The sequence below is a fragment of the Bubalus kerabau genome, chromosome 2, assembly GCF_029407905.1.
Source record: "Bubalus kerabau isolate K-KA32 ecotype Philippines breed swamp buffalo chromosome 2, PCC_UOA_SB_1v2, whole genome shotgun sequence".
NCBI classification, from domain to species: Eukaryota; Metazoa; Chordata; class Mammalia; order Artiodactyla; family Bovidae; genus Bubalus; species Bubalus kerabau.
In genome coordinates this window covers 75,090,483-75,103,627 of record NC_073625.1, presented here as the reverse complement: position 1 = coordinate 75,103,627, position 13,145 = coordinate 75,090,483, and the positions used below count along the sequence as shown (strand labels likewise).

The 13,145-nt window shown below is 35.8% G+C and overlaps 1 long non-coding RNA gene across 1 annotated transcript; it reads left to right on the top strand.

The window, feature by feature from the left end:
- The first annotated feature begins 1,667 nt into the window (after positions 1 to 1,667).
- LOC129644768 (uncharacterized) lies at positions 1,668 to 7,477 on the top strand. Its single transcript, XR_008710976.1, has 3 exons — positions 1,668 to 2,016; positions 2,275 to 2,344; positions 6,376 to 7,477. It is a non-coding gene; the product is annotated as an uncharacterized LOC129644768 (long non-coding RNA).
- Positions 7,478 to 13,145: the final 5,668 nt, after the last annotated feature.

The following is a 13,145-nucleotide window of genomic DNA, read 5'->3' as shown; positions in this document are numbered from 1 at the left end:
CTCCTCCCTCGATCCCAAAGCACCACAAAACACTTCTATCTGTGAGTTGCTAAAAAATTACTTTTGCTAAAGGGACTATGTTCGTGGAACTTCCTATTGTTTCATCTTCCTGACATCCTGCCATATTTTCTTATATTATATTTGTAAAGTTTTTATATTTGTTAAGTTTTGCCCTCACAAAACAGGTTATGAATAGTATATATTTTTTTCTTAAATGTTGGATAAAATTTAGCATTAAAGTCATCTCAGTTTGAAGTCTTCTTTGAGGAGAGGTTTTTTAAATTATATATTTAACTTCTTAAACAGGCAAAAGATTATCAAGATTCTCTTTCATATTTTTTTAAACACTCTGTTTAAAAAATTTTAAGCAATTAAAACAAATTTTTGTGGCTGGAATGTTTCTCAGTTGTGATGCTATAAAGTGTTCTGCACAGATTATATCATATAACAGCAAAGGACAGTCACTCATTTTCATTTAGACTTCATATCTGCAAAAACTTCACAAGACAGGATTGTTATGAGAAGAGGACATGGTTCCCGAAAACTGTCCCTTTTCCAAGCATGGTCTGCTGTGCGTGAGTCCTTCTGCCTCTGAAAAAGGACTGCAATCAGAGCTTGGCTGACTTTTCTGACTTATTGTTCCTCATAAGGGCTCCTTATTGTGATCATTTTGTTTGTTGGTTGGTTTTTTAATTTTACTTTCATAGAGAATTTGTCCATTTTATCCAAGTTATTAAATCTACTGACTTAAAGTTGTTGATAACATTCTATCATTACTCTATTTTGGTATATAAGATCTGTAGTACTGTGTCTATGATGTTAATAGTTTCTGATGTTTACTTATTGATGGTTTCTGTTTTCTCTTTTTTATACTTCACCAGTCTTCCTATGAGTTTAGTAGTTTTTAAAGCTTTAAAAAAATCAACCTTTCCATTTTATTTTTGTTTTCTCCATTGCTTGACTGTTATTTCATTGTGTTCCAATTTTAATTATATTTTATTTACTTTCATTTTAACTTGTTCATGTTTTTCTCTCCCTTAAGACTGAAAACTAGATAACTAATTATCTAATTTTTTTTTCTTAGCACTATCTGCATATTTATGTATTCCTCTGAAGTGAGCGACTTCACTTTCACTTTTTACTTTCATGCATTGGAGGAGGAAATGGCAACCCACTCCAGTGTTCTTGCCTGGAGAATCCCAGGGACGGCAGGGCCTGGTGGGCTGCCATCTATGGGGTCGCACAGAGTCGGACACGACTGAAGCAACTTAGCAGCAGCATCAGCTGAAGTGCCAATCAAACACATTTGATGACTCAGAAGTTTTTTCCTTTTGGTACTAGAATTTATTTTTCATTCTCCTTAGAAGTCTCATTTGTCTTTTGCAATCTCTTCAACTTATTGTATTATGTATCTTATTAAACATATGTATGACTATAGTAATGTCTTTTCTGATACCAATGAATGGCTCACTATAGGTCCACTTCTATTAGAATTTTTGAAATTGTGAATACAATTTCATACTTCTTTGCATATCTTTTTAAAAATTGTATTCTGCACATTGTAACTAAGAACAAATAAACTAAACAGTGACTCCAGAAGCAAAATATTATCTCAACACCCTCAATCTTAAAAGTGTAAGCCATTTCTCTTCTGTGGCATTATACTGAGTTTTTCAGTTTCTTCCAAGAATTAATTTCACCTGGGGTTCAGCCTTTAATTAGATTTAGTTTGTCAAAACAGTGCCAGATCTCTTATGTTGACATAACTGTGGCTTTGATTGTTCTGATGTCAGAATTTGAGCTAATAATACTGTAGGACCGCTGTTTTTGGTGCTTTGGGTTCACCACTAAACTAAAGCAGTACCTTGAAATCCAAGCCCCAGATGTTACAACATGGGGTTGTATAAATATTCATTTTTACAGAATTTCCTCAAATGCCTTTCTTTCACCAAATAGCTGGGAGTGAAAGAGTGAATGGAAGAAACATGGACTTTAAAATGATTAGTCTTGCATTTGGTACTGTCTCACTTTCCAATCTATTATACCTGACAACAGTACTGACAAAGTTCTGATTCCTCTTAGTCTGGGTTGGTGTCCAGACCAGGTGCTTATTTTTGATATGAAAGCTACCATATTATTCTCTATTCATTGAGGAATATCTCTTTCTTCGTTGCATTCAGTTCTTCAAGAGTTTCTTGAATGCACAACTCTTTGATATTCCATATTAATGTAGGATTTTTAATCCATTGATCTTTCCCCTTGTTGTTTTCACAGGAGCAAAAACAACCTGCCCACTTCTTCAGACGGCAGTGGGATTCTCGTTACACTGAAGAATTTTATGCAGGTAAGCAACATGTTTACCTTGATATGTGTAAAATGGATGAAAGGAGGGAAGGAAGCTGGCAGAAAGAAATGTTAGGAGAGATGTGTTAGCTGTGGAGAGAAATTATTTTAGCTTAGACTTCGGTGGTATCAGATATAAAGTACTGGATAAATTTGAGAGAATTATTTAATGGCAGCTTAGAAAGAACTTGTTTTTTGATGAGGTGTTAGGGTGATAGAATAGCAAAATCGTGATTGATATTTGGATGTTTTGGGCAGTGCATTGATCTCTAGAATGTAAATTCCAAGAAAGCAGGGATTTTCATTTGCTTTGTTCACCAATGTATCACAAGTTCCTAGAATAATACCAGGTAAATAGTATGTGATCCATAAATATTGATGAATAACACTGAATAAAGAGCAGAATGGGGCTATAGGGGACATGGTTTCATTTATGTTGACTTCTGAAATTCAGCAAGCATCTAAGTGGAGATATGTGGTAGGTACATCAATATACTATATATTTTAGAGGGAAAGCCCCAGCTGAAGACATTTTTGTTGCATAAATATTACTTAAGACTTTTTAGGTCAATAACATTGGCTACAATTAAATATTATAAGGTAACAAAAATATTGCTCAAGAAAGATCAGTATTATTGTATATCCTTTTGTTATCAGTTCCTGTAGAGGTTCAGGTAAATGCTTTGAAATGTACATTTTGAAGTTTTGATGAATCATACACAGTCATGAAATCAAATATCTGAAATTGGAGAAGTTGTTGCATTAACTCATTTTGTGAGGGGACGTGTTTTATCAATGTATCAGTTTTGATTAGAAAGTCTAAAAATAGTCTGTTGGCTTTAGTGAATCTTGAAATATAAATCTACATTTCCTTTGTAATAAAAGATAAGACTGAAGTTGGATTTTAACATGATAATTTGGAGTTTACCAAGAATTCCATTTGCATTATTATTCTTTAAAAGTAGCAGATGATATTATACTACTTTCTATTCAACTGTCCTAGATTTAAAACTCTAAAGTCAGACATGTTTTAAAATAACAAAAATCTTTCAAGTGACCTTATTATCAGCTGGAAAGGAGTAAGTGTGTATGTATATTATTACACTTCATACTTACTCGTACTTACAGTTTCAAAAGTTTCTAGAGTTAATAAGGAGTGAAATAAATAGATGCTCTTATTCTTTTGTCTTTGGGGAAAAGTGTTTTATCAAATTATTTTTAATGAATTTTATTTGTGCTGTAAGTTTGTTTTAATACTTTATTTACATATTTTCCATTTAAATTAAAATCTTAATAATGACTTTGTTTTGGTTGCAGACATATGCATTTTGTAAAGTAGTGTTTTGAATATTATTTAAATACAGACGAGTGTGTGTGTATGTGTAGAGAGATTCCATGTTTAAATATTTATATTTTATTGATAATTTAAATATAAATTATATTTTACAAATTATATAATTTATATAATATAATTTATATTTATTTATAACATGAATAAATATATAATTGATAATTTAAATATAATATTTGAACATTACACTTATTTTTGAACAAACAGAAAAACAAATGATAGAATACTATATTTTACGTTTTAATTGGTTCTCTTGTATGAGTGATATGTTTATGTTAATATAAAGTAAACAATGAAAAACTACTTTTAGCTATTGATATTATTCTCTGATAGATATACTCTGCTACCATTTCTTAAATTCTCCTGCTTTTATTTCCAATGCCGAATAAATTTAATTTATTTGATTAAATGGAAAAAAGGTTTTACATTATATCTCTAGTTGTGAGCATTAATAGGACCTTTTTATAAATGACACTAGGGTTCTCAGTTTGATGCATAAAACTTCCGTATATCAAGTATTCTTCTAAATGTCTTTATTTTACATTACAAATATTTTATATTATTTAATTTAATGATTTACAGAAATAGAGTATATTTCTATCATTGATCAATAAAATTCCTTCAAACCTGCTAAGTCTTTATTGGTGCATAATATACTTGCTGATATATTATATGGTCTTTTGATTCATTTGGAAGTGCTTCCCAGTTAAAAGCAGTGAGAACTTATGTTCCTTTTCATTACATGCAAGTATCAATTTTGACAATGATAAATTGACTACCTTATGAATTCTAAATACCACTTTTAGATTCTGTTCTCCTATATAACTATCTACTGCCCTAACCAAATGAACAATTTGCCTTTTATTCCATTTTCTTTTTCCTAACTGATACTATGTTATTTTAAAGATGGAATTCTGATAAGATTAGGGGCTAAAAATGAATGGGTAATACCTCACTTTTAAGTCACAGCAACCCAAATATAATAATTGCATTTTACCTTTATTACTTGGGAATATAGTATGTCTTTTGGTATATTTGGCTTTATTATTATTTAACCAAAGAAGCTCCTTAAGGAAAATGCTTACCGACAACATGATTACATTCGAACTTGAGAGAAAATGAGCAAAATAAATGAGTCATATAAATGGTATTTGGGGATGTGATTAGTATTGTGATGAAGAACAAAACAGGAAAGTGGCAATGGCAAGGTGTGTGGATTAGTAGGGGGTGGGTTGTATCTTTCAGCAGTATGTACATTTCCCATGGCTGCTGTAACAAGTTACCACAGATATGATCACTCAAAAACAACAAAAATCTATTCTTTCACAGCTCTGCAGGCCAGGTGTTAAACATAAAAGAACTGGCAAGCCCACGCCCCTTCAGAGGCTTCAGGAGAGATTCCACTCCTTGCCTCTTCAGGCTTCTGGTGTCGGTCGGCATTCCTTTTAGCTGATTACTCCAGTCTTGCCTTTTTTTTTATTGTTGTTCCTCACATCTACTCTTTGTACTTTCTCCTCTTTGTTCTTCTTCTCTTCTGTCTAAATCTTTCTTTGCCTTTCTCATTTATGGCACTTGTCATTGGATTTAAGCCCTAGGTGTATTATGAAAGATTACCTTATCTCAAAATTCTTTAATCACATCTGCAAAGACCCTTCTTCAAGTAAAGTAACATTCCTGAAATTTCAGGGATTTGATGTAGATATTTTGGAGAGGAAATTTTTCAAATTACCATAATGATAAAACCTAAATAGATGAGGTTGATTCTGAAAAGGAGCAAGGTGATGGTTGCAATGTGAAAGACCAAAGCATTAATCTGGAGATATTCTATTTCATAGGACTCTAAGGAAATAAAAGTTAATGGTTTTATGGTTTTACTATTTACTTAAGTGGATGATTAGATGCAATTATGGAAGATGTGCATACCAAAGTTTATACTGGGAATCAGGCTCTCTGGGCACCATTATTAATAATTAATAATGATTAATTCTTACATTTTCCTAGGGGAACAGCTAACCAGGAATCATAGGCCCTGCAAAATAGCAGACAGCTTGAAGCTCTATTTTTCACAGGAACATTATATAAATATGAGTGTCCAGGCTAACATAGAAAGTCTTCATGTAAAATGAAGGTAAACCCATTTTGAGATACTCTACTATGACAAGGATTCTTTCATGTTGCAACTGAGAGTGATGCACTATATAGAGAAGTACAACACATATTCCAGGGAGGAGATGGGCTATGAATAATTAAATTATAATATGATTAGTATTAAATTTAAAATAACCATACAATATGGCTGAGCACCAAGGGATTTTCAAGTAAAGGAAACATAAAAAAATCAAGGGGCAACAAAGAGCACAGTATTTAGTAGTGGTGAGGGTTGTGGTGTGGCATACAGTGACCTTACTGAAGATGACTGACGAAGGAAAAGTGGCAGATGCTAAGGATTTGGATCTTGTTCTAGAGACTCGTTGGCTGTGCCAAGGCTATGACCCTGCAGGGAAGCCTTCTCAAAAGAGCCTAAGTGATAAAATTATGTTTGATATGCAAATACAGCTTCAAAATAAGTTACATGGCAATACTTACACTGTCTCCAAGAAGAGAGAAATAGTAGCAAGCTCCCTGATGCTGGTCAAAAATCTTTGGTCCTAATCATCTTTCATTTAAATTCCTGCCAGTAGGCTCCAGGAGTTGGTGATGGACAGGGAAGCCTGGCGTGCTGCAGCCCATGGAATCACAAAGAGTCAGACATGACTCAACAACTGAATTGAGCTCCATGTTGGTGAATCACATCCCAGAACTGTGCAACTCCTGATAATGTCTGGCCCAAAGTTTTTGACAGTGCCGAAGCAGTATGAGACAAATTAGACATACATATTCTATTAGAGCTTAGAAATAGCGACCTCCAGAAGTAACCAATGTCTAACAGTTTGTGATGGGAACAAGTATCCATATGTAGATTCTTTAGGTCTCACCCTCTCTCTCACACTTAAACCCAAACTTTTACAACTGTGGATTTCTCAAAAAATCTTTCTTGCTTCCTTCCTTTCCCTCTCTCTCTCAGTCTTTCTCACTCTCTGTTTCTCCCTCTCTCCTTTCATTCCTTCCTCTCTTTTTCTTTCTCTAATCAGAGAAGAAGTGATCATTAAAAATAATAGAATCCAAATTTATATTAAAAAATGTGATTGGGTGACCCTAAGTCAGCTTTATTTAGAGAAGAGGAAGACGAGTGGAAGTCAGGCAGAAGAAAGTTATTGGTAGTGAGACCTGCTTTTTAAAAAGAAGAGTCTTCAGAAAATTTTTTTGCTATATATAATTCATTTCCATGTCAGTCTCCCACATAAACAAACACATCATCCTCCAGTTAAACAAGCACATTGCACCAACAAGGAGTTTTAATAGAGATCTACATTGCTTTTTGTTGATTTTGCAGTTAAGACATATCCTTTTCAATGTGCAAATATATTACATGTATTCTTTATATCCCTTCCCTCATTTCTTCCTTCCTTATTTTTATAATTTTTACAATTTACTCTTTTAGTCTTCATATATATTTGTGTATATTTATTTTGTCCTTTCTTGGGGAATATTCCATATTATGAGATCTTGCTGCTCTTATAGGAGAAGGAAAGGGAAACCCACTCCAGTATTCTTGCCTGGAGAATCCCATGGACAGAGGAGTCTGGTGGGCTGCTGTCCATTGGGTCGCACAGAGTCGAACACGACTGAAGCAAGTTAGCAGCAGCAGCAGCAGCTGTTCCTATATATTGATTTTACATTTTCTCTTTCTTTACAAAATTATGTCAATAATTAATAGAAGTTTTTACTTTTTACTCAACAATATTACATATATTAAAGCCAGTATGTTTGTACCTCAGTTAATTTCTGTTTGTTTCTCATTTAATTTCTGTTTCTATATAACATTTGTCCATGAGATCCAAGCATTAGTTCAGATAATTAAAAGAATCTATGAAAAATTTTAGAGGTATTAAGGTTTGGTCAGACTTATCTTTCACAGATAGAAGTTTGGCTACAATGTAGACAATGAGTAAGAGGAAGCAGAAGAGGTGGTGTGGGGGAAAAGTACCATGGATCAGCCAATAAATTAAGTTTGCAATTGTTTCTTGGGATAGTGAAAAGGTAGATCTGAACTGTAAGGGAATAAAAGTGGTGAGGAAAATGTATGTTTAAGGTAAATTTGATGTTGATGGTTTTAGCAAAATAAACAGTGCTTTACTGACATGAATGATAGGAATAGGGGAAAGGTTAGGAAGCTATCTCTTCAAGCTTACGTGCATGAGTGGATAGAATCACCATAATCTAAAATAAGGAGTAGGAATCATACATTTTAAAAAAGAGAGAAAGTAATGATTACTTTGAAAGTGGACTTTAAAATCACTTAGAAAACATGTAAAGAGAAGCAAAAATTCTGAAGCATAAAAAATATTAAAATAAAAAGTCTTGAAAATTCTCAGAACATATCCTTATCAAATTTTGATGTTAAACAATATTGATACAGCCTTATATGTTCACCTTGGTAAAGGTGGAGTTTCACTCCTAAATATAAGCCTGTAATTTTCAACCAGATGCAGTAAATTCGTGTATGTGTGTGTGTTCTACATAACATGTGTGTATATATAAATTAAATCCACATGATATAGGCATTGTTGTGTGTAGTTGCAAAGTCATGTCGGATATTTGCGACCCCATGAACTGCAGCAAACCAGGCTTCCCTGTCCTGTACTATCTCCTGGAGTTTGGTCAAATACATGTCCACTGAGTCGATGATGCCATCCAACCATCTCATCACCTGTTACCCCCTTCTTCACTTGCCCTCAAACTTTCCCAGCATCAAGGTCTTTTCCAGTGAGTCAGCTCTTTGCATCATGTGGCCAAAATATTTAAGCTTCAGCTTCAGCATCAGTCCTTCCAATGAAAACTCAGGGTTGATTTCCTTTAGGACTGACTGGTTTGATCTCCTTGCTGACCAAGGGACTCTCAAGAGTCTTCAGCACCACAATTCAACAGCATTAATTCTTTGATGCTCAGCCTTCTTTATGGCACAACTCCCACATCTGTACATGACTACTGGAAAAAACATAGCTCTGACTATATGGTCCATTGTTGGCAAAGTGATGTCTCTGGTTTATAATATGCTATCTAGGTTGGTCATAGATTTTCTTCCAAGGAACACATGTCTTTTAATTTTATGGCTGCAGTCACAATCTGCAGTGATTTTGGGAACCAAGAAAATAAAGTCTGTCACTGTTTCCATTGTTTCCCCATCTATTTGCCATGAAGTGATGGGACCAGATGCTATGATCTTAGATTTTTGAATGTTGAGTTTTAAGCCAACTTTTCACTCTCCTCTTTCACTTTCATCAAGAGGCTCTTTAGTTCCTCTTCGCTTTCTGCCATAAAGGTGGTGTCATCTGCATCTCTTAGGTTACTGATATTTTCACTGAGTGACTGAACTGAACTGCTATGTGTATATTTTCATGCCTTATAGATATATTCTATTAAAGATATAACTCTTCTTCTGAGTAAATAGTATGTTGCTGTTAGTTGCTCAGTTGTGTCCAACTTTGTGACCCAATGGACAGTAGCCTACCAAGCTCTTCTGTCCATGGAATTCTGCAGGGAAGAATACTTGAGTGGGTACCCATTCCTCTCTGCAGGGGATCATCCTGACCCAGGGATCAAACCCAGGTCTTTGGCATTGAAGGCAGATTATGTACTGTCTGAGCCACCAGGGAAGCCCCAGTGACTAGTATATTCCTGTATTCAAGATAAAAGAACAGCTCATGATTCACCATAAATACTAAAATCTTCATAAACTTAAAAGTATAACATATTCTTCATATAATTATATCACCAATCACTTCATTTTGCTTGCTCAGTCCTGTCTGACTCTTTGCAACCCCATGGGCTGCAGCACACCAGGCCTCCCTGTCCATCACCAATTCATGGAGCTTGCTCAAATCCATATCCATTGAGTGAATGATGCCATACAACCCTCTCATCGTCTGTCGTCCCCTTTGCCTGCCTTCAGTTTTTCCCAGCGTCAGGGTCTTTTTCAATGAGTCATTTCTCCACATTAATAGCCCAAGTATTGGAGTTTCAGTTTCAGCATCAGTCCTTTCAGTGAATATTTAGGACTGATTTCCTTTAGGATGGACTGGTTTGATCTCCTTGCAGGTCAAGGAACTCTCAAGTGTCTTCTCCAACACCACAGTTCAAAAGCATCAAGTCTTCAGGGCTCAGCTTTCTTTATAGTCCAATTCTCACATCCATACATGACTACTGGAAAAACCATAGCTTTGACTAGATAGACCTTTGTTGGCAAAGTAATGTCTCTGCTTTTTAACAAGCTGTCCAGGTTGGCCATAGCTTTTCTTCCAAGGAGCAAGTGTCTTTTAATTTTGTGGTTGCAGTCACCATCTTCAGTGATTTTGAGGCCCCCCAAAATAAAGCCTCTCACTGTTTCCCCTATTTCCCCATCTATTTGCCATGAAGTGATGGGACCAGATGCCATGATCTTCATTTTCTGAATGTTGAGTTTAAGCCACTTTTTCACTTTCTTCTTTCACTTTCATCAACAGACTCTTTAGTTCTTCTTCACTTTCTGCCATAAGGGTGGTGTCATAATCAGGGTGACAATATACAGCTTGATGTACTCCTTTGCCAATTGGAACCAGTCTGTTGTTCCATGTCCAGTTCTAACTGTTGCTTCTTGACCTGCATACAGATTTCTCTGGGGGCATGTCAGGTGGTCTGGTATTCCCAACTTTTTCAGAATTTTCCATAGTTTATTGTGATCCACACAACTAAAGGCTTTGGCATAGTCAATAAAGCAGAAATAGATGTTTTTCTGGAACTCTGTTGCATTTTTGATGGTACAACTGATGTTGGCAAGTTGATCCCTGGTTCCTCTGCCTTTTCTAAATCTAGCTTGAACATCTGGAAGTTCATGGTTCATGTGCTTTTGAAGCCTGGCTTGGAGAATTTTGAGCACTACTTTACTAGCATGTAAGATGAATGCAATTGTGTGGTAGTTTGAGCATTCTTTGCATTGCCTTTCTTTGGGATTAGAATGAAAACTGACCTTTTCCAGTCCTGTGGCCACTGCTGAGTTTTCCAAATTTGCTGGCATATTGAGTGCAGCGCTTTCACAGCATCATCTTTCAGGATTTGAAATAGCTCAACTGGAGTTCCATCACCTCCTCTAGCTTTGTTCATAGTGATGCTTCCTAAGGCCCACTTGACTTCACATTCCAGGATGTCTGGCTCCAGGTGAGTGATCACACCATTGTGATTATCTGGGTCGTGAAGATCTTTTTTGCATAGTTCTTCCGTGTATTCTTGCCACCTTTTCTTAATATCTTCTGCTTTTGTTAGGTCCATACCATTTCTGTCCTTTATTGTGCCCATCTTTGCATGAAATGTTCCTTTGGTACCTCTAATTTTCTTGAAGACATCTCTAGAGTTTCCCATTTATTGTTTTCCTCTATTTCTTTACACTGATCACTGAGGAAGGCTTTCTTTTCTCTCCTTGGTATTCTTTGGAATTCTGCATTCAAATGGGTATATCTTTCCTTTTCTCCTTTGCCTTTCACTTCTCTTCTTTTCATGCCTGTTTATAAGGCCTCCTCAGACAAACATTTTGCCTTTTTGCATTTCTTTTTCTTGGTGATGGTCTTGATCACTATCTCCTGTACAATATCATGAACCTCCACCATAGTTCTTCAGGCACTCTGTCTATAAGAACTAATCCCTTGAATCTATTTCTCACTTCCACTGTATAGTCATAAGGGATTTGATTTAGGTCATAGCCGAATGATCTAGTGGTTTTCCCTAATTTTTTCAATTTAAGTCTGAATTTGGCAATAAGGAGTTCATGATCTGAGCCACAGTCAGCTCCCAGTCTTGTTTTTGCTGACTATACAGTGTATAGAGTTTCTCCCTCTTTGACTGCAAAGAATATAATCAACCTGATTTTGGTGTTGACCATCTGGTGATGTCCATGTGTAGAGTGTTCTCTTGTGTTGTTGGAAGAGGGTGCTTGCTCTGACCAGTGTTTTCTCTTGGGAAAACTGTTAGCCTTTGCCCTGCTTCATTCTATACTCCAAGGCCAAATTTGCCTGTTACTCCAGGTTATTTCTTGACTTCCTACTCTGCATTTCCATCTCCTATAATGAAGAGGACATCCTTTTGGGCTGTTAGTGCTAGAAGGTCTTGTAGGTCTTCATAGAACCATTCAACTTCTGCTGCTTCTGCATTATTTACAGATTAGATAGTGTTAAAGAATCAGAAAAGTATATAGAAAAGCTGTGTGCTTGTGTATGCTCAGTAACATCCAACTTTTTGAGGCCTCATGTACTGTAGCCCTCTGGACTCCTCTGTCCATGGAATTCTCCAGGTAAGAATACTGGAATGAATTGCCATTTCTTACTCCAAGGAATCTTCCTGACCGAGGGATTAAACACACATCTGCATTGGTAGGCAGACCTTTTACCGTTAGCACCACCTGGCCCTATGGAGATGCTTCCAGAAAGTAAGTAAATCATTAAGATGAGAGGAAGTTGTAGAATGTTGTTTTTAACAGTGCTTTGGAATTAAACTGCTGCTGCTGCTAAGTCACTTCAGTCGTGTCCGACTCTGTGTGACCCCATAGACGTCAGCCCACCAGGCTCTCCTGCCCCTGAGATTCTCCAGGCAAGAGTACTGGAGTGGGGTGCCATTGTTTTCCCCAATGCATGAAAGTGAAAATGAAGTCGCTCAGTCATGTCCGACTCTTAGGGACCCCATGGACTGCAGCCTACCAGGCTCCTCCATCCATGGGATTCTCCTACCTGGGCACAATTCTGGATTTCATGCTAACTGGATTCAGGTTGGTTGTAAAGTAGATTATTTAACCTCTTTATTGTATAGTTTCCCATTTATGAGCAATGACGACCATAGTAACCATCTCACAATGTCTCTGCCAGGGCTAAAAGGAATATATTTTATTCATTGTTGTATCCCCAGTAACTTTAATGCATAAAACAGACTGGGCAGTTAATATATAATCTAACCTCAATAAACATTAAAGTTCTTCTCATTATTATTAAAAATTATTATCTTGGGTTTATTGGTCATTTGAGTAACTGTGAAGGACATAGTGAAATTTGGCAGGGTGGCAGAAATAGTATATAAACACTTGAAAAGTGAGTGAGAATGAGATTTAAGAGTATATAATCAGAAAGTTCCTATGTTAAGAAGCATAGAGAACTAAGGCAGTAACTGGAAAGAAATATGAAGCCAAGAAAATATTAATATTTGTAGAATATGGGGTAAAGTAGAAGATATTGGAAACCTAAAAGGAATGTTCCAGAAGATGTAAAATGAGGATAATGATGGAATGAATGCCTTGGAAAGACAAAAGTTCCAAAGTCCATATGGAAGCTTGGCT